Raw genomic sequence first — 22,169 nt, 5'->3', positions numbered from 1 at the left:
AGAGTTTGAAGAATGTTAATGCAGATGGCAGAGTAGAAGGATGTGTGCTCATCTTTTCCTGCAAGAACTCCAAAACTGCAGCTCTCTGCTGAGCAACCATCAACTGGGGAATGTTGGATCTCACCAATAAAAGATACCCCACATCCAAGGGCAAAGGAGGAGTCCCAGCAAGATGGTAGGAGGGGCAAAATCAAGTTTAGAATCAAATCCCTTACCTGCCAGAGATGCTCAGAGGGCTCAAAAAAATCTTGTGTGCACCAGGACCCAGAGACCCCCAGATACTGAGCCAGAACTGTGTTTGAGTGTCTCCTGCAAAGGTACAGGTCAGCAGGGGCCTGCTGCAGGGACAGGGGCTGTGGGTGCAGCAGACCTGGGTATGGGATAAGCCCTCTTGGAGGAGTTTGCCATTAACCCACCATAGAGCTGCCAGAACTTACGCAGGACTGGGGAAACAGACTCTTGGAGGGCACAAACAGAACCTTATGTGCATCAGGACCCAGGAGGAAGGAGCAGGAACCCCACAAGAGACTGACCCAGACTCGCCTGTGAGTGTCCAGGAGTCCCCAGTGGAGGCGTGGGTCTGTGGTGGCCTGCTGCAGGGCCAGGGGCACAGTGCAGCAGTGCGTGCATGGGACCTTTTGAAGGAGGCCGCCATTATCGTCATTGCCTCCACCATAACTTGGTCTCAGATCAAACAACAGGGAGAGAACACAACCCCGCCCATCAACAGAAAGTTGGATTAAAGAGCATGGCCCCACCCATTAGAACAAGACCAGAAGAGTTTCCCCCTCAAACAGTCTCTCCCATCAGAAGTCTTCCATAAGCCTCTTATCCTTCTGCATCAGAGGGCAGACAGAATGAAAACCACAATAACAGAAAACTAACCAAACTGGTCACATGGACCACAGCCTTGTCTAACTCAATGAAATTATGAGGCAGGTCATGTAGGGCCACCCAAGATGGACCAGTCATTGTGGAGAGTTCTGACAAAACACGGTCCACTGGAGAAGGGAATGGCAAACCAATTCAGTATTCTTGCCTTGAGAACCCCATGAACAGTATGAAAAGGCAAAAAGATAGGACACTGAAAGATGAACTCCCCAGGTCGATAGGAGCTCAATACATTATGGAAGATGAATGGAGAAATAACTTCAAAAAGAATGAAGAGACAGAGTCAAAGCAAAGACACCAACCAGTTGCGGATGTAACTAGTAATGGAAGTAAAATCCGATGCTCTAAAGAGCAAATATTGCATAGCTGCTGCTGCTGCTAACTTGCTTAAGTCGTGTCCGACACTGTGTGACCCCATAGATGGCAAGTCACCAGGCTTCCCCATCCCTGGAATTCTCCAGACAAGAACACTGGAGTGGGTTGCCATTTCCTTCTCCAATGCATGAAAAGTGAAAAGTGTAAGTGAAGTTGTTCAGTTGTGTCCAACTCTTAGCGACCCCATGGACTGCAGCCTACCAGGCTCCTCCATCCATGGGAGTTTCCAGGTGAGAGTACTGGACTAGATGGCCATTGCCTTCTCTGAATATTGCATAGGAACCTGGAATATTAGGTCCATGAATAAAGGCAAATTGGAAGTGGTCAAACCGGTGATGGCAAGAGTGAACATTGACGTTTTAGGAATCAGTGAACTAAAATGGATTGGGATGGGTGACTTTAATTCAGATGACCATTATATCTACTACTGTGGGCTGGAATCCCTTAGAAAAAATGGAGTAGCCATCATAGTCAACAAGAGAGTCTGAAATGCAGTACTTGAATGCAGTCTCAAAAATGACAGAATGATCTCTGTTCGTTTCCAAGGCAAGCCATTCAGTATCACAGTGATCCAAGTCTACGCCCTGACCAGTAATGCTGAAGAAGCTGAAGTTGAATGGTTCTATGAAGACCTACAACACTTTCTAGGACTAACACCCCCAAAAAGATGTCATTTTCATTATAGGGGACTGGAAAGCAAAAGTAGGAAATCAAGAAATACCTGGAATAAGAGGCAAATTTGGCCTTGGAGTACAAAATTAAGCAGGTCAAAGGCTAACAGAGTTGTGCCAAGGGAATGCACTAGTCACAGCAACACCCTCTTCCAATAACACAAGAGAATACACATGGACATCACCAGATGGTCAACACCAAAATCAGATTGATTATATTCTTTGCAACCAAAGATGGAGAACGTCTATACAGGCAGCAAAAACAAGGCCAGGAGCTGACTGTGGCTCAGATCATGAAGCCCTTATTGCCAAATTCAGATTTAAATTGAAGAAAGTAGGGAAAACCACTACACCATTCAGGTATGACCTAAATCAAATCCCTTAAGATTATACGGTAGAAGTGACAAATAGATTCAAGGGATTAGAACTAATAGACAGAGTGCCTGAAGAACTATGGGCAGAGGTTTATTACATTGTACAAGAGGCAGGGATCAATACCATCTACAAGAAAAATAAATGCAAAAAGGCAAAATGGCTGTCTGAGGAGACCTTACAAATAGCTGAGAAAAGAAGAGAAACTAAAGGCAAAGGAGAAAAGGAAAGATATACCCATTTGAATGCAGAGTTCCAAAGAATAGCAAAGAGAGATAAGAAAGTCTTCCTCAGGGATCAATGCAAAGAAATAGAGGAAAATAATAGAATGGAAAAGACTAGCGATCTCTTCAAAAAAATTAGAGACACCAAGGGAACACTTCATGCAAAGATGGGCTCAATAAAGGACAGAAATGGTATGGACCTAATAGAAGCAAAAGATATTAAGAAGAGGTGGCAAGAATACACAGAAGATCTGTACAAAGAAGACCTTCATGACCCAGATAACCATGACGGTGTGATCACACATCTAGAGTCAGATATCCTGGAATGTGAAGTCAAGTGGACCTTAAGAAGCATCACTACAAACAAAGCTAATGGAGGTGATGGGATTCCAGTTGGGTTATTTTGGATCCTAAAAGATGGTGCTGTGAAAGTGTTTCACTCAATATGCCAGCAAATTTGGAAAGCTCAGCAGTGGCCACAGGACAGGAAAAGATCAGTCTTTTTGCAATCCCAAATAAAAGCAATGCCAAAGAATGTTCAAACTACTGCACAATTGCACTCATCTCACACACTAACAAAGTAATGCTCAAAATACCCCAAGCCAGGCTTCAGGGGTGATATGTGAACCATGAAATTCCAGATGTTCAAGCTGGTTTTAGAAAAGGCAGAGGAACCAGAGATCAAGTTGCCAACATCCGTTGGATCATCAAAAAAGCAAGAGAGTTCCAGAAAAATATCTACTTCTTTTTTATTGACTGTGCCAAAGCCTTTGACTGTGTGAATCACAGCAAAATGTAGAAAATTCATAAAGTGATTGGAATACTGCCTCCTGAGATATCTGTATGCAGTTCAAGAAGCAGCAGTTAGAACTGGACATGAAACAACAGGCTGATTCCAAATAGAAAAAGGAGTATGTCAAGCCTGTATACTGTAGCTCTGCTTATTCAGCTTATATGCAGGTACATCATGCAAAATGCCAGTCTGAATGAAGCATAAACTGGAATCAAGATTGCTGGGAGAAATATCAATAACCACAGATATGCAGATGACATCACCCTTATGGCAGAAAGTGAAGAATAACTAAAGAGCCTCTTGATGAAAGTGAAAGGGGAGTGTGAGAAAGTTGGCTTAAAACTCAACATTCTGAAAACTAAGATCAAAAGGAATCCAGTCCCATCACTTCATGGTAAATAGATGGAGAATCAATGGAAACCATGACAGATTTTATTTTGGGGGGTCCAAAATTACTGCAAATGGTGACTGCAGTACTGAAATTAAAAGATGCTTGCTTCTTGGAAGAAAAGCTATGGCCAATGTAAGCAGCACATTAAAAAGCAGAGACATTATCAACAAAGGTCCATGTAGTCAAAGCTATGGTTTTTCCAGTAGTCATGTATGGATGTGAGAGTTGGACTATAAAGGAAGCTGAGCACCAAATAATTTATGCTTTTGAAATGTGGTATTGGAGAAAACTCTTGAGAGTCTTTTGAACTGCAAGGAGATCCAACCAATCAATCCTAAAGAAATCAGTCCTGAATATTCTTGGGAGGACTGATGCTGAAGCTGAAACTCCAATATTTTGGCCATCTGATGTGAAGAACAGACTCATTTGAAAAGACCCTGACACTGGGAAAGATTTAAGGCGGAAGGAGAGGGAACGATGGAAGATTTGATGGTTGGATGGCATCACTGACTCGACGGACACGAGTTTGAGTAAACTCTGGGTGTTGGTGATGGACAGGGAGGCCTGGCGTGCTGTAGTCCATGGGCTCACCAAGAGTTGGACACGACTGAGCAACTGAACTGAATGCAGTAGAGGAGAGGAGATTGGTAAAACAATAAAATGAGGGATATAGTCTTAAAACCTATTTCTTACCTGTTTCTAAGTCAGTCAGCCAAATTTAGGAAAATCTATTGGCCTTCCATATGCTCCACCTATTAGTTCCATATTGAATTGTATAGCCAGTGCTTTGGCTAATTATGTTGATCTAATTCTTTAATGTTACCATTATTAAGATTGTTTTCATTTTTGTCCATTTATTCACTAAAATTTCTAAGAATAAAAAAGATTAACAAAATGAAATCCATTTCCTTCATTTCTTTAAATGTAATGACTTTTCTTACTCAAAATAAGCTAAATAAATATGCTGTAAGAAGAGGTACTATAATTTTAGGCAAAGACACATTCATCAATTTTTCTAATACAACAACTTCTAGTTAAAGAATATCACATAGAATTAGTGTGAATTTTGTACCATGTTTGGACTAACCCATAACATTTTGCTCATGTACATATGACAAGTAACAAGAATAAAAGTTGACTTGTCTTTTCTACTTGCTAAAATTCTTCATTGTTACCAATGCATCTTTGTTTTTTTCACATAGTTTAAAGAGGTTTTTAGCTTTTATCTTACACTGAAAGATAAAATTTCATAAAGATTTAATTCCATAGCTTGTTTTTCAAGCACATATCAGGTGCAAGATGCCCAGAAGCAGCACACACAATGAAGAAAAATGGTAAGAAGGAGAATGTAGCTTCCAAAGATTGACTGCCTTGCATCTTTTACATTCCACTACTCAGCCCCTACTTTATTTCTAAATGATCTCAAATCCCTTTGATGTGTAAAAGTTCTTTGACATACAAAATAATAAGCAGTATGGTTAAATAATTGCACATTTGATGTGAGTAATCTTTCTGGAAATTATAGAATTATTTTAAAAGATTATTACCAATGCAGCTTTAAAATACTTATAACCCAAAAGAATATCTTAAGATTCAGATAAGAAGCATTAGTTATTAATTTCTGCAATCTCAGGATGGCACAATGTCAGACAAAGCCCACACATGGCAGTGTACAGTAACTTATTAAGGGTTTCAGACATGGATAGTAAAATAATAGTCATTTATCCTCACACTTAGAAGTCTATTAGTCAGTTGCAATAGGGAGGGCTATGCTCAACTTCAGGCTCTGAGCTCTGGGTTGTGGACTTCGAGCACCAGGCTTCAGGCAAGTTACAGTTCAGGTCAGCTCCATGCGTCTCTCATTGTCTGAACCACTGACTCTCAGAGACATGGTTTCACTTGAGCCCAGTGATGAAAGGGGAGCAGTTATCTGAAGTAAACCTGACTGTAAACGCATATATTCAGTATTTATAATATTCATTGCTTTCCCAAGAGTCAATTAAAGGAAAAGCCCAAGCCAAATCTGTGGGGCAGGAAAGTAAATTGTACTTACCATGAATCCATTCATTGCAAAATTATGGATTTATAAATCTGTTGCAGGGATGTGAAGAATTGGGATGAATGACTCAGTTTATCACATTTCCTTTTTATAGTTGTACTGCAAGTTCAGCTTGCCAGTGATAGGATTGATATTTTTCACAGAATAACTAAACTTTTATTTTATCTATACCTCAGTTGCCATACTACTGAGGTTGCAACAAAAGTGCTACACTAAGGCATTATTTATGCAACCATTTACAAAATCAATATTTTTACCAAAAGCTATGAACATACTTTCACATCTGCTTTTAATAATTCAACTTCTTGAAATTTATCTTGAAACAGAAATTTTTGAAATTGAAAAGGACTTTATGCAAGAAAATGATAATTGCCATATTTATAAAAATGTGTGTATGCATGTTCAGTCATGTCTGACTCTTCACAGCTCTTTGGACTGTAGCTCACTAGGCTCTTCTGTACATGGGAGTTTTTAAGCAAGAATACTGGAGTGGGTTTACATTTCTTCCACCAGGGGATCTTCCCCACCCAGGGATGGAACCTGAGTCTCCTGCATTGCAGTGGGATTCTTTATTATCTGAGCCGCCAGTGGTAATAGTTAAAAAACAATATAGAGAAGCAAACAATAGAGAAACAAAATGGAAAAATAATTTGCATGTTCAATCAATGAAGCAATCAATTAAACCCATGATTATAAATACATAGTGGAAATAATAAATTTTAGTACATAATTTTAATATATTTATTATCAAATCACATGTATTATACTAAAAATATTATGCTAAGTATATTTTTAGCACAATATGGAAGAGGAAATAGATGATTTCTAGAGACATAGATTAAATCATTAATAAATTTTATTGACTATAAATGTAAATATATGCATTTATTATGTTTTAATACTCTCTTGCATTGATTCTACATAATATAATAAGTTTCCACGGGTAGGAATCTGATCTTCTTAATAGCTTTCTGTAGTAGGTAATATAATACCAAATTACATCTCAGTACTATAATGGCCCTGTTCATGATAGCATCACCTGCAAATCAGATCAGTACATGTATATTTTTTCTTTTTATCTATTGAAGCATAGTTGATTTAAAATGCTGCATTAGTCTCAGATGTGCAGAAAAGTAATTTCTATTTATGATAGCCAAGACATGGAAACAACGTAAATGTCCATCCGCAGATGAATGAATGGAGATATGTTTATACAATGGAATATTATTCAGTCATAAAAAACAATGTAATTTGCATGAACATGAATGAACCTAGAGATTATCATACTAAATGAAGTAAGCCAGCCAATTTACGTGTTTTTAAATGTCAGCAAGGCTGACTGGAAAAGAAACAAAGATGGGGGATAAAGTCTATTGCCTGGGTGCCAGGAATTCTTGCTTCTTCTTAATTTCCAGTAACTGAAAGGGTTTAGAGAAATCTCCTTAGTAACATAGAGAGTTAGCATGTACTCTCACAGATTAACAAGGGTTTTGTAAGGAAATTAAGAGTATTTTTAAGACAGATTGGATATAAAAGAAATATATTGAATAGTAAAGGTAGTAACTATTAGTATTATAAACATATATACAGTTAATCAGTTTGAAGTAACAGAGTAAATTAAAATCAAATTACAAGGCTATAAATTTTAAAAAAATACACTGACTCTAGAAAATCAGAAGTAGAATTTATATCGCTGGCATCTCTGTAAATCCTTAGAGGACTTTCTTTACCAGTCTGTTCACCAAGTCATGGGGAAGAAAACTAGACTAATTGTATTATTCTTTGAAATGCTAGTCTCTTTGGCCTTAATATTTTGTGAAGAAGTTCCATTTGTATACAGGACTGCAGTCTAAATTACTTACCGGATATATTAAACACCTTTTGGGGAGCAAAGGAGCTTCTTAATAGCATCTTTCATATCCTTATTTCTCAAGATATATATAATGGGATTGAAAAAGGGAGTAAGCACAGAGAATGTTAGCACAATGATGGTGTCCCAGAAGATGTATAAGTAGCAAAGAATCTAAGATACATGAGAGCCACACTGCCAAAAAACAGCAGGAAGATGGACATGTGTGCTGCACAGGTAGAAAAGGCCTTTTTACAACCCTCAGCTGAAGGGATACCCAGGATAACAATGATAATTCTGGTGTAAGAAAGAGATATAATCAGATCTGTTATTAGAATAGCAAGGGCATGAATCACATCTTGCACCAAGATCACAGAGGCATTTGTGCAGGCTAAATTTAATAAAGGTGTGAAACCACAGAGCAGAAGATCTGATGGATTTAGTTGGGACCACAGAAAGGTAGGGTTGAAATCCACACAATCTCAGGTAGAAGGATGAGGAAACCAAACATACAAGAGCCTGCAGAAAGCTGAGCACGTAGGTGGGGAGTCATGATGGTTAGGCAGTGGAGTGGGTTGAGGTGGCAACATACCTGTCAATGGCCATGACAGTCAGCAAGGCTCCTTCAGTGTTTCCAAGTGGAGGGAAGAAGTACATCTGCAAGAGGCAGCCAATGAAAGAAATGGCCTTTCGACTGCTGATCAGATTGGAGAGCATCTTAGGAATAGCAGCTGTGGTGTACCACATCTCAAGAAATGTGAAGATACTGATGGGATTATACATGGGGTTGTGGAGACAGGTATCCAGTCTTACAGCAAAGATCAATAGGTTCCCGACTATAATAAAGGTGTAGATGAAGAGTAAAGGAACAAAGTATAGGAGGCCACCGTCTTGGAAGCAGAGGAACACAGTGAAGATAAATTCAGTCACTGCTGATAGATTTCCATCTTCCATGTCCCCAGAAGGGCTACCTGTGAATGAGGAAGATGGTACACCCAACTATTAGAGAAAGAAATCAACACAGTGTAAATGTAAATGGTATTTTTGTTACCTGGTATTTTTGTGTTTTGACTTTTTCCAGATTCAAAATAATGGACAACTTGTCTATATCACTAATCTTTTTATTTGAGAGATAATGCAGAATGATGATTAGCAACAGGTTCAAATCAGACATTCTGAGCCTAAATTCTCATTCTGGCACATATTAGTTGAGCAAATAAGCAAGTTACATAATCTCTCTCTGAACCTCAGAATCTTCTGTAGTGGAAAAATATTAGTGCAAAATTATGAGTATTGAAAGAATTAATGTATCAGAATATTAATATTGCTCAATATTTGTTAGTTATTTCCTACCTTGAATAGTTTTCTGAAAGAATAATAACAATATCTCATTTAGATCTCTTCACTCCTCAATCATTTGCTATGTGACTGCTTTCTCGCTCCTATATGGAAGCCATTCTGTCCCAAGTATCAGTGACATGGTAGCTGCAAAATAATGGAAAAGTTTCAATCTTTATAACTTCACTTTGGCATTAGAAACTGCTGATTACTACTACTTGAAGACTGTCTCCCTTGGCTCTCATGAAACCACCCTCTCCAAGTTTACCTTCTTCCTGAATAGAAGCTTCCTCTCAGGTGTTTTGTTATAAAACTTTCTTATTTTATGTGTTATAAACTCACCGTCTTGACCCATTCTCTAGACGACTGTGTGCCCCAGTTTCCTGCTGTGGTCCCTAAAATTGTGTCCTGCCTTGTTGTTGATGAACACATACCCTCCACAGTTTTTCAGTTCTTTCAAGTCTGTGTCACCAGCAGAGGTATGTTTCCTGAACTTTAGAACTGCATATTCAGTCTTTCCCATCTGCCACTCTCTCATGCTGCACTGCGACAGTTTTCAGAGTCCACCCTGATTTCTCCTGGATCATTGCTTTTGTGAATGTTAACCCTCTTCTTAGAAGACCTGATTACTCCTCTTCACTTGACTAACTCCTAGACTTTCCTCAAGTTTCAGCATAGGAATTGATCCCTATCAGAAGCCCTCAGCAGTTACTGTGATTTCATCTCCCTCCCTACATTTACACACACACACGCACACACACACACACACATGTTTATTCTCATATATATCCTACAGAGGGTTTCTACCATCATCCTTAGTATGTTTTTATTATAACATGTTATTTGTTTAACTTGACAAGATTGTGAGCTTCTATTAGAGCAGGATCAGCATTTTGTGTTTCATAACCCTAGCATGCATTGATCGCTTGAAAATGGCCATTTTCTAATGAATACATTTGGATTAGGCTTAGAAAAATATCGTTGCTGTTTTTCAGTTGCTATGTCTTATCCAAATCTTTGCAACCCCATGGACTGCTGCACACCAGGCTTCCATGTCCACTGTCTCCCAGAGTTTACTCACATTCACGCTCATTGACTCAGTGGTGTCAACAACCATCTTATCCTCTGTTGCCCCTTTCTCCTCCTGCCCTCAATCTTTCCCAGCATCATATTAAAGCTAGAAAAATCTAGAAATAAGACTGGTAGGAAGGAAACTTATAAGCATTTATGTCTTGGACAGTTGTAATGTCTGAATAACTAGATATTACTTCTGATTTTAAGTGTGAAAAGCCCAGAACCCCAAAGATGGCGCTTTCACATAAATTTTATTCCAATGCCAAAACGTAAGCCTGCCTAAATCTTCATTATTTGAATCTTTAGAGTGTGTCTCATGCCGAACATAAAAAATGAATAGTTTCTACCCAAACCTCAGTGGCCCTCAACTCACCTCTGCCAGATGCAGCAATGGTCTTCATTTTTCCTGGATCTCTGCATTCTTAAATGTTCTCTCAACTTCTCTGGAAGGGATTGTTATAACGATCCTAGGAAAAATACTAAAGGGGAAATGAGTTCCACTGAGACTTCTTCCCTTGGTAATAAATAGAAAGCACTCTTTCTTTTTCCTATGGGATCAGTATCAGAATGTGATTGCACTTTTTTCTCATCATATTTTCAGATCAAAGGAGAATCAGTGCTCCAAGGAAGACTTCAAGTTCTGGTGACCATTGTTGCATCTTTTCTTGTCATCATTGTGATTTAACCAGTCAGCCTTCATTTAGGTGTGGAATTGGAAGTGTACCATACAAAGGTACACTCACCTTTGATTGGACCTCATCCTTTCAAAAACACAAGAAACCGGATGATGTCAAAAGAGCCTTACTGACATGTTAATTATTGTGAACAAATTAATGAATAGAAAATAGATCAATTTTCATGAAAATATGTAAGTTAGAAGTACACCATACTAAAAAAGATGGAAGAGTGTCAAGTTTTATCCAACACTATACACAGCGTTTTCCTTCAAATTGTTTCTATTAATTCTGCTGAACTCTTTACATTTCCCCCTTTTCAGCAAAAAATATATTAAAGATTTGTATGTACTTCTTGTATACCACTTCCTTCCACTCATTGTTTCTTAAATTCTCATAATTCCATCTCACTTCATGGCTATAAAGAAATAGCTCCAAAGTAGTTAGTCCATATTTATCATACTGTGAATGCTCACAAAAATTGTTGTCATGACTCAAATGAGGCAAAAGCTTAGATATTTAATATTAACTAGCAGCATATCTGTAAATACTTTTGATAAATTTAGGTTAGTGTACAACTCATATGTGTGTGCAGGCAGACAAGAACAGGGTATCATGTGATAATACAACTTATTGAAATGTTTTGGATTTTTGGACAACCAAATTTTAATTATGTGGATATTCACAAGAGCTCTAATTCAGAAAAAAAAATTTTAATGATAAATAATTCATGTAAAAAAGTGAACAAATTATAAACACATATTTCAATAAATTTTTACTTTATGAAAATACTTGTCTAACTCTACACAAATCAAGTATTAATTCTGTTATCACTTATGTCCAGTTTGTTAATCTGCTTTTTAAGCTTCCACATGATTGTGAATTTCTCCATTGCTAATTTTGATTATATCAATTTTTGTCTTATAAATTGTAAGCCTTTTTTTTGAAACATAGATAATACAATGTATTCCATTTTAGTTAGAAACATTTGTTTTTGTCTGGTTTTGTTTTAAGATAACTTCTATCATTACTGTAGAAACTTTACAGTTTCCTCAGGGTATTAGTGAAAGACACTTAGTCATGTCCGACTCTTTGCAACCCCATGAACTACACAGTCCATGGAATTCTCCAAGCCAGAATACTGGAGGAGGTAGCCTTTCCCTTCTCCAGGGGATCTTTCTGACCCAGGAATTGAACCCAGGTCTCCCACATTGAAGGAGTATTCTTTAACTGCTGAGCCACCAAGGAAGCCCCAAGGTACTCCTCAGAGTATTACTTTCTTTATTTCTGGAATTTCTGTTTCATTAATATTTCATTTCTAGGGTTTAGTTTCCATGTAATCTATTTTACAGGACATTGTACTTTTCTTCCTTAAATTTTATAATATTTTCTCAAGTCAAAATTCTAGGTTAGTTTTCTAGTGTTCAATTTTTAAATTTCTTCCATTGAATATTATTACTGATTATTAATCTGGTTAGTTTTTATCACTAACAGTGCCATAACAAACTAGCACATGTCATACATTAAAAGACCTTTATAATTTCTTTATAGATTTAAATTTGGAATATTTTAACTTATTTCTGTAATTCTTTCTTAGGGCAGCTTATGGTTAAATATTTGCTATTATTAACAGAATATGCCCATTTTTAATGTACATTAACCTTTCTCCAACCATCACTCCATACCTGAAAATGCAGATTGCAATGTAGTGTTCTCATAAACACACAGATATCCCTAAATGCCACACACTATTACATACACAGAAGCATATACACAGTGTGGTGCTGGGGAGTGGAATGGGGACATACATGCCTTTAAAATAAACAAACAAAATGCAGAGATATTAAAAACTGATTGCTTACATTTCCAAAATTATTTTTCTCAACTAATCAAGAAGCAGAGCTTCAGATGCTAATCTCCTGTGGTCAAGTGCACAAAAGTTTTGTGTGATATAGAATGAATCACATTTTCTGAATTTTAAGGCTTTATGAAATTTTCTGGTTAGAAATGTACTGTATTTTGCAAATAAACTTTCCTTGGTTTTCTCCATTTGGTTTGTTTAAGAACCTTTTGGAAAATATAAATTTTCTAGATTGGGGCACACAGAGGGGCTAAGAGTGTGGTGTATTCAGACAGGGCTTGGAAGATCTACGACCCACTCTGCCTCCTTGCACTACCTTGCTCTATACAGCTTTTCTATTTGTTCTCTTTACAGTTGTATCTTAATAACAAGCTAGTAGATGAAAAACTATAAGTATCCTAGGGCTCATGATCAGTGAACAAAGATTTGAAAAACACAGCCAATATCATGTTATGCCCTGATCAAAAAAATAATCCATCCAAAGCACCAACAAACTATGGTGAACTCATTGCCTTAGGGTACAAAGACTGTCTCCCAAATGGTGATAAAGGAAGAAGGAAAAGTCTATTTGCCTTGTTTTTAAGATATAAAGCAAATAGAGTGAAGCCCAGCATTGTAGTTATGGTTTGTTCTCCTTAGGTTACAAAGGAAATAAGCAAGAAAGACCAGCATGGGGTCCAGACAGCAGTAACTGAATATGCTCATGACAGCAACACTGATGTTTCAGATTGGTCAGTTGACTTAAAGTCTCATTAATTTTGTAATAACTGATATAGTTCCAGGAGTAAAAGTATTGATAATTCTGATACACAGACAGTGCAAAGCAATATATCAAGGTTTGCTTTTAGAATTATATGTGAATATAATTTCCCCTTTACATCACAAATAAATGCTACAGGATTTGACTCATCAAAAAACACCTTTCTGGGAAAAAAGAGTGACATATTGAAGCTGTCAGATGGGCAGATGGATGGCTTGAACACTAATGGCTGTTTTGTTATGCATCTACATAATGGGTTCACACAGGATTCTAGCACTGAAATATGGAGAGAAGTATCAATGTGTTGAAATGTATTCAGCTTTGTATAAAACCAAATTAGCTCAGCAGAGAGGAAAAATGGTGGAAATTGAAATCAATAAGCTATAAGATGTCTTGTTAATTCACCTCTGCAGTATAATGTTGTTGTGGCATACTCCAGAAGGCCTTTTCTGCCTCCTGTAGTGAAAAATTCAGTTTTAAGACAGAAAATCAAATGCAGTGTTACCTCAGAACCCTATAGAATTCAAAGCACTAGCATTTCCTAGTATAAAGAGGAAAGATGTCAATGAAAACAGCCTAAACTGTGTTCCTAAACTGTAGCCATATGTGTTGTTACCATAATGGGGGAAACAGAAAAACATGAGGGAAAACATCATAAATGTCCCATGTGTAAGTCTATTGCTTCCTATATCCTTCTGTGGCTTGGATTTGAAGCTAGATTTTGTGTGGATCCTGGCCCTCCAACTTATGTATGTAGCATCTGTGGTTATGGCAGTTCAGAAAAAATAACCTTCTCTGAGTCCCAGATCCCACTTCTTCAGGGTTCCCATGTTTCTTATGCAGCCTGGCCCTTTTGTGTCCATTGGTTAGTTGGAAAACCAGGCTACATTGGAATTATTCCCCAAGGACCTAAAACAGACAGTTGTTCAATATGTTAGGTTTCCAATATGCTATCTACATCACATTTTCTCTGACTCTAGCTATTTGCACCAAGATGAATAATTTGTTAAACTGTATAATGAATGGTAGCAATTTCCAAGCAAAAATATGAGAAACTCAGCAAAGAATTTTTGAAAATACCAGACTTTTGAATTCTGAGTTTTGAAAATATATTTTGACAAGAAAAGGCAAAATTAAATTGATCAAGTTAACTTGATGCCTTAATTTTAGTATTTTTTAATTGTACATCCTTAATGTTGAAAAATCGCTTTGTTTAACTGAGGGTGCTACTGGTTCAAGCTAATTAGTTTACAGTTTACTGTGAACATTGTAAAATATAATATGTATATTAACTTTTTTCCTATTAATGCTTATATTTATTGTGAAAGATGCCTTAGAAATTTCTTGATAGAGTAGCATAACAATGGTGTCACATCCTTGGCGCATTCACAAATAGTGGTTTAGTAAGCACAGTCCAAAGACTTGCTATGCTAGGGAGAAAGACAAGAGAGTGTCTCTCCTCACCTCCATCAAATAATGGTATTTAGTAGATTAGAATACATTGTGAAGCCAAATTTGTATTAACCACCATTGTGTATAACATGTTTGTTTTTAACCATTGAAAATAATCAGGAAATACTTTTTCCTTGATATTTCTACTAAATTTCTACTAAAATAGAAATTTAAAGTTAAGAAATATTTTATATGCCCCTTTGAATGTGAAATTATCTAATTTTCTTCCATGAAAACTGTTTTTAGAATCAGCAGCATTTGGCAAATTTATTTTTCAGACATAATCTATGTTTCATCTGTTCACTATTTTTAGGAATAAAATTATTTCTATAAGAAAAGCATAAATTTACAAAAAAGGAGAGTGACAATTTGCTTTTAAAAAAGAAATGCTTCATTAATTAGCCTATATTTGTCCTTATCCAGATGTTAGGAAATCTATATATAAAGGATTGAATGACAGCAGTGCCTTCTTTGGTTAACCTAGCAGACTAGCTTTAACTGTGGGTTTGAATCCTGAAGAGAGTTGTCATGGTAACTCAAGTAAATGGTGGCAAATGGGCATCAACAGCAGCAGTGTGGAAGGACATACTTTCAGTCTATTTGTTCTGTAATGTCCATGAGTTCATGCTTTCAGAGCAAGAAAAATTTCTTCTCCCTGCTCTCTTATAAAATGTGTCTTGTCTTAAATTCCTCTATTCACAGATTATATAGTATTCTCGGAAAATCTGAGAAAGTCAATTACTCTTTTAAAACATAATTTTGTTTATGTGCTGTGCTGGGACTTCATTGCTGAGTGGACTCTAGTGTCAGTGGACTCTAGTTTCAATGAGCTGGGGTTGCTTTCTAGTTGCAGTGTGTGGGCTTCTCATTGTTTCTCTTGCTTCAGAGCATGAGATCTATGTGAGGCAAGCAGAAGTAACGCCATGGCAGGAAGCTTAGATTAGGAGTAGGCCTTCCTACTTCTGGGTGGTAAGATTATCAGGCCACCTGGATACAACCAATTAGCTTTCACTTAACACTGGCCACTGTTTGCCAATTAGGACCAATTAGCTTTCACTTAACACTGACCGCTGTTTGCCAATTAGGAAATTAGGAACGGGATGGAAACCCCCAGGAAAGTCCCGCCCGCGTGCAAGTTTTGACCAATGAAATTGCTTTGCAAGCTTGTAACCAATCCGCTTAAACCAACTACCAATGGCGTGTGCTCACCCTATAAATTTGTGTAACAGCTTGGGCTCGGGGCTCTCTGACCCTGCACCACTGCGTTGGTTGCGGCAGAGGCCCTGGCTCGAGTCAGTAATAAACTTCCCTTTTTTTGCGAGTTGCATTGTCTTGGAAGTCTTCTCTCTTCCCGCTCAGGGATTCGGACATGGGGCATAACAATCTAGAGCAAGCGGGGTTCAATAGTCGTAGTGCATGGGCTCAATAGTTGCAACTCTACAATTCTATGACTCTACACTCTAGTTTTTTTATGGACCTGTCTAACAATACTGATAATTTAATCTTACTAAACATATACGTTTATTGTAATAAAGAAGAATTAATTATACAACTAAAAATTAAAGTGTAATTTAATTCTGCAAGTGCAATTTTTGCTTTTTCGTAGCTATCTGCTTCTGGACAAACCTAATCAGGTAATGGGAATACCAGACCACCTAACCTGCCTCCTGAGAAATCTGTATGCAGTTCAAGAAGCAAGCTAGAACTGGACATGAAACAACAGACTGGTTCCAAATTGGGAAAGGAGTACGTCAAGGTTGTATATTGTCACCCTGCTTATTTAACTTACATGCAGAGGACATCATGAGAAATGCTGGACTGGATGAAGCACAAGCTGAAATCAAGACTGCCAGGAGAAATATCAATAACCTCAGATATGCAGATGATATCAACTTTATGGCAGAATGTGAAGAAGAACTAAAGCACCTCTTGATGAAAGTGAAAGAGGGGAGTGAAAAAGTTGGCTTAAAACTCAACATTCAGAAAACTAAGATCATGGTATATGGTCCCATCGCTTCACGGCAAATAGATTGGGAAACAATGGAAACAGTGACAGACTTTATTATTTTGGGCTCCAAAATCACTGCAGATGGTGACTGCAGCCATGAAATTAAGATGCTTGCTCCTTGGAAGAAAAGCTATGACCAAAATAGATAGCATGTTAAAAAGCAGAAACATTACTTTACCAACAAAGGTTCATCTAGTCAAAGCTATGATTTTTCCAGTAGTTATATATGGATGTGAGAGTTGGACTATAAAGAAAGCTGAGTGCAGAAGAATTGATACTTTTGAACTGTGGTGTTGGAGAAGACTCTTGAGAGTCCCTTGGACTGCAAGGAGATCCAACCAGTCCATCCTAAAGGGAATCAGTCCTGAATATTCACTGGAAGGACTGATGCTGAAGTTGAAACTTCAATACTTTGGCCATATGATGTGAAGAACTGACCCATTGGAAAAGACTTTGATGCTGGCAAAGACTGAAGGTGGGAGGAGAAGGGGATGACAGAGGATGAGATGGTTGGATGACATCACTGATGTGATGGACTTGAGTTTGAGTAGGCTCTGAGAGTTGGTGATGGACTAAGATAGCTAGAGTGCTACAGTCCATGAGGTCACAAAGAGTCAGACACAACTGAGTGACTGAACTGAACTCAACTGAATCAGGTGATCCATAATTCATAATTGTATAGAAAATATTCCCATGATCTATTTCCTACATAAAGACATATGTCTTGAAGCACTTAGCCAGCTTCTGAAATGTGATTCTAACCCTTTAAAATGGTGAGAAATTTTTCCTTTAATTGTAACTTTTCAGAAGAAAGAAGAAAATCTTTCAGCTCCATAATAAAATTCTTGATGAAATACCCATCAAGTTTCCTAGCAATGGCAGAACATAAATGTGTTTTCCCAATAAAATAAAATAATCAGGATAGCAGACAGATGGCTCAAGTTGACAAAAAAATTAGAGAGAGAATAATTTCATATTTTAATCTGTTAGAGAAATATTAAAAGAGTGAAAGGCAGTCTGTGGCTCAGAATTAACCTCCAGATGTGTTCAACACTCTTTGAATACAGAAGAGTTTTCTAATTGCATTCTTCATGTCCTTTTTCTCAGGCTATAGATGATAGGATTAAAGATTGGGGGAAGAAGAGTAAATATCAGTGCAATGGCTGTGTCCAAAATGGGTGAATAAGTGCCATTGAAATGCAAGTACATGAGGGACACACTGCTAAAAAATATCAGGAAAACAGTGAGATAGCCTGCATAGATACAAAAAGCCTTTTGCTGACCTTCAGCAGAAGTAATCTTCAGGATCATGGTGACAATTCTTATATTGGACAGGGCAATGATTAAGACAGTAATAATGATGGCCACAGCAAGGATCACATCCTCAATCAGAATCATAGATGTGTCTGTTAAGGCCAGGATCAGAACTGGGACCAAGTCACAGAAGATTCGATGGATTTGACTGGGACCACAGAAAAGCTATGTTGAAATGATTACACTCTCAGGAAGCAGGATGAGGAAGCCAAAGATGAGGAAGCTAAGAGGAAGCCTGCAGAAAGCTAAGCACAAAGACAGGGAGTCATGATCATTTGATAGTGAAGAGGGTTGCAGATTGCAACATATCTGTCAATGGCCATGGTGATTAGCAAGATTCCCTCTGAATTTCCAAGTGAAAGGAAGAAATGCATCTGCAAGATTGGGAATGATGGCTGTGGTATACCAGATTCCAGAAAGGAAAAGATGCTGATGAAATTATACATGGGATTGTGGAGCTGGGTATCCAGCCTTACTGCAAAAAGATCAATAGATTTCCCATGACAATAAAAACATAGATGAAAAGTAAAGGAAAGAAGTACAGAAGACTACCTTCCTGGATCTGAGAAAAGTAAGTGATTACAAATTCAGTCACTGCTGATAGGTTTGTATATCTCCATATCCCCAGAACTACCTGTGAATAAAAAAAAAGGGTACACACCAGCTCAAGGAGATCAAACCAATCAGTCCTAAAGGAAACCAACCCTGAAGGACTGATGCTGAAGCTGAAGCTCCAATACTTTGGCCACCTGATGCAAAGAGTTGACTCACTGGAAAAGACCCTGATGTTGGAAAGATTGAAGGTCAGAGGAGAAGAGGACTACAGAGGATAAGATGTTTGGATGGCATCACCAACTCAATGGACATGAGTTTGAACAAACTCTGGGAGATGGTGAAGAACAGGAAGCCTGGTGTGCTGCAGTCCATGGGGTTGCAAAGACCTGGACACAACTTAGCAACTGAACAGTGAACAACATGCCAGCTCACAAGGAAGAATATTTAATGTACTGCTAAATAACTTGAATGAATAAGAAGAAATAGCTTGAAAATTTTTCCCTTAATTTCATATTTTATAAAAAGTGATCAGCATTCTATATTTTTTTCTCACTTACTCCTCCAGAGTCACCACTGCAGAAATAGATTTTTCCCAAATGCTTTTAGTGGTAAAAAAAAAAAAAAAAAAAATTGGAGTATTTTTAGCTTAACTTCTAATATAAGTATTTGTATTTGAAAGTTATGCACGGGGACTTCCCTGGTAGTCAGGTGGAAAAAACTTCACCTTCCAATGCAGGGGCTGTGGGTTCGATCCCTGGTCGAGGCACTAGGATCCCACATGCTTCACAGCCAAAACATAAAACAGAAACAATGCTGTAATGAATTCAATAAAGACTTTAAAAAATAAAACAAAAGCTATGTGCAAGTACTACATTATGATGGACAGGGCATGGCAACCAACTCCTGATTTATTGCCTGGGGAATCTCATGGACAGAGAAGCCTGGCGAGCCTACTGGGTCTCAAAGATTCATACATGACTGAGCAACTAACACACACACATGCACACATTATCTAACAATACATTTTAAAAGTAAGAAGTGTGAGTGAAAATAAACATAACAGAAGTTCTGTTCTTTTCTTTTTCCACCCTTGGGCCATCTTGCACATTCCTCTTTGGAGATCTCTGTTCTAGGGTATTAGAATGTAGGCCTGGAGTCTACATTGAAATCTCAGTTAAGTTTGTTATTATCTATGTGTCTTTTGGTAAACTACTTAATCTGTCTGTCTCAAATACTCATCTGTAAAATGAGATTAATAATAGTATCCACTCATAGGTATAGTGTAGGATTAAGTTAATGTCTACAAAAGACTTAAAACAGTGCTTAACAGGCAGCTTAGTAAAAGGGTAATAAAGTCCAATTCACCACACCTCTCATTTTTCTTTAACATTCTGCTTTGTACTTCCTCCCCTACTAATCCATGAAGCTCATCTGACTATGTTAAGTAACACCCTGTCTGCTAATTACTAATAGAAACTAGCTCGTAAGTTTCCGAGAATGGCTAAACATAATAAAAATAATAGTATAGCATAATATGATTCATATCGTTGTGAATTCTATAGTATTGCATTGATTGTTCAATCACTCAGACATGTCCGACTCCTTGTGAACCCATGGACTGTAGCCCCCCAGACTACATGGGATTTCCTAGGCAAGAATACTGGAGGGTTTGCCATTTCCTCCTCCAGGGGTTCTTCCCAACTCTGGGATCGAACTCGCATCTCTGAAGTCTCCTGCATTGGCAGGCCGATTGTTTACCACTAGTGCCACCTGGGAAGGCAGTACTGTGTTACATAGCATTATGAATATTGTATGCATGCTGCTGCTGCTGCTGCTAAATCACTTCAGTCATGCCCGACTCTGTGCGACCCCATAGACGGCAGCCCACCAGGCTCCCCCGTCCCTGGGATTCTCTAGGCAAGAACACTGGAGTGGGTTGCCATTTCCTCCTACAATGCATGAAAGTGAAAAGTGAAAGTGAAGTCGCTCAGTCGTGTCCGGCTCTTCTCGACCCCAGGGATTGCAGCCTACCAGACTCCTCCGTCCATGGGATTTTCTATGGGATTCCATGGGTCGTACTCCTCTAGGCAAGAGTACTGGAGTGGGTTGCCATTGCCTTAGCCAGTATACTATGTATATTACGTAGTACTGAGTCACTAACTGCAGCAAGCACAAGTATATATTTTTCATTTAATGCTCAAAATGCTCTAATAAGATAGGATTATTAACCCCACTTTACAAATGAGAAAACCTAGGCATAGACAAAGTAAATATACTTAAATACTTAAAGTATGTTAGAAATGTACTAAACATTCCAAAATACTGGGCACCATTACACTAGAGTGTCTGCATTATATTTATTGTGTTAACATATATTTATTGCATTACATAAGGATCATTTGTTGTATTACAACTTAGTTGTTTTACCTTCTCAAGAATGAGTTTCTCCTGGAAAGGGCTGACAAGCAAAATATGAGCTGGTGTCAAATAGATCAACTTGGAGCAAGGCCACCAGGTGCAGTTATGATTAAACCCACAAGACAGTCATGAATAACCTAGCAAAGAAAACTGAGGACTGTTTGGAAAGAAAAGTATGAAAACTCAATTTTGATAAGAGTCATAATCAAGACTAGACAAAATAATCTTTCAAAAGATGGCACTATAAATGGAGTCTTCTCTTTCATGTATACCTCTGCCTAGTACCTCAGCAGGCAGAGTTTCTTCCAAACTTATCATTGCCTATCACCAAAATTCAAAGCCTCTAATTTTTTATATGCAATATAATAATAATGGAATCTATAATAACCTATATTATATAATAATATAATAATGCAATCTTCATGTAATAAGATTATTCTTCTCATGCACAGTGAGTGATACCTTCTTTCCAAGCCTGAGTCTTCTGTACTGACCTCTACCAAAGACCACAGAAACCCTTCTGTTCTTCTGGATCTCTTAATTCCCTCAAAAGGCAGACTTGCAATTATATTTACAGGTACCTCAGGGCATAACAGAAAGGGAAATGGGCTCCATAGGGGACTTCTCCCATGCACTGCAGTAGAGAGCATCACTTTCCCTCATGGGGTTAATTATCAGAAAGCTCCCCACTGTACTTTCCTCTCATTAGATTTACAGGTAAAAGTTGTCAATAAATATTTATTTCCTGATTGCACTCATCATCCTGACCACTGGAAGCTACTTTCTCCAGCCCTATGATCATTGCCCTTAGCTGTGCCTCAGGGCACCTTGTAAAGAACAGTTTTGTCATGGTCCTGTCCTACATGAACAAAGAGATACAGAAAGTCTTGAATGAATTTACTGACACCAGTAAAAACATGTTGAAAGATATATATATAATAGAAAATAAGGTGATTTTATAATAATCAGGCAATTAGGATTTTATACCAATATTGAAATGAAGGAACAATGTTATTTTTTTTTCCTATGCTACAAATGTATGTGAATCTCTCCTACCTTAAACAATTCTCTTTAGTCCTGTCAACCTCTC

General features: G+C 37.8%; 3 pseudogenes; 1 reads left to right on the top strand and 2 right to left on the bottom strand.

Annotated features, from left to right (window-relative positions):
• Positions 1 to 7,646: 7,646 nt before the first annotated feature.
• Positions 7,647 to 8,609, bottom strand: LOC136173403 (olfactory receptor 6K3-like; annotated as a pseudogene).
• Positions 8,610 to 13,019: 4,410 nt separating this feature from the next.
• LOC136173339 (E3 ubiquitin-protein ligase pellino homolog 1 pseudogene) lies at positions 13,020 to 14,270 on the top strand (annotated as a pseudogene).
• Positions 14,271 to 17,822: 3,552 nt separating this feature from the next.
• On the bottom strand, positions 17,823 to 21,397 carry LOC136173268 (olfactory receptor 6K3-like; annotated as a pseudogene).
• Positions 21,398 to 22,169: the final 772 nt, after the last annotated feature.

The sequence above is a fragment of the Muntiacus reevesi genome, chromosome 1, assembly GCF_963930625.1.
Source record: "Muntiacus reevesi chromosome 1, mMunRee1.1, whole genome shotgun sequence".
NCBI classification, from domain to species: domain Eukaryota; kingdom Metazoa; phylum Chordata; class Mammalia; order Artiodactyla; family Cervidae; genus Muntiacus; species Muntiacus reevesi.
This window is presented reverse-complemented; position numbering and strand designations above follow the sequence as displayed.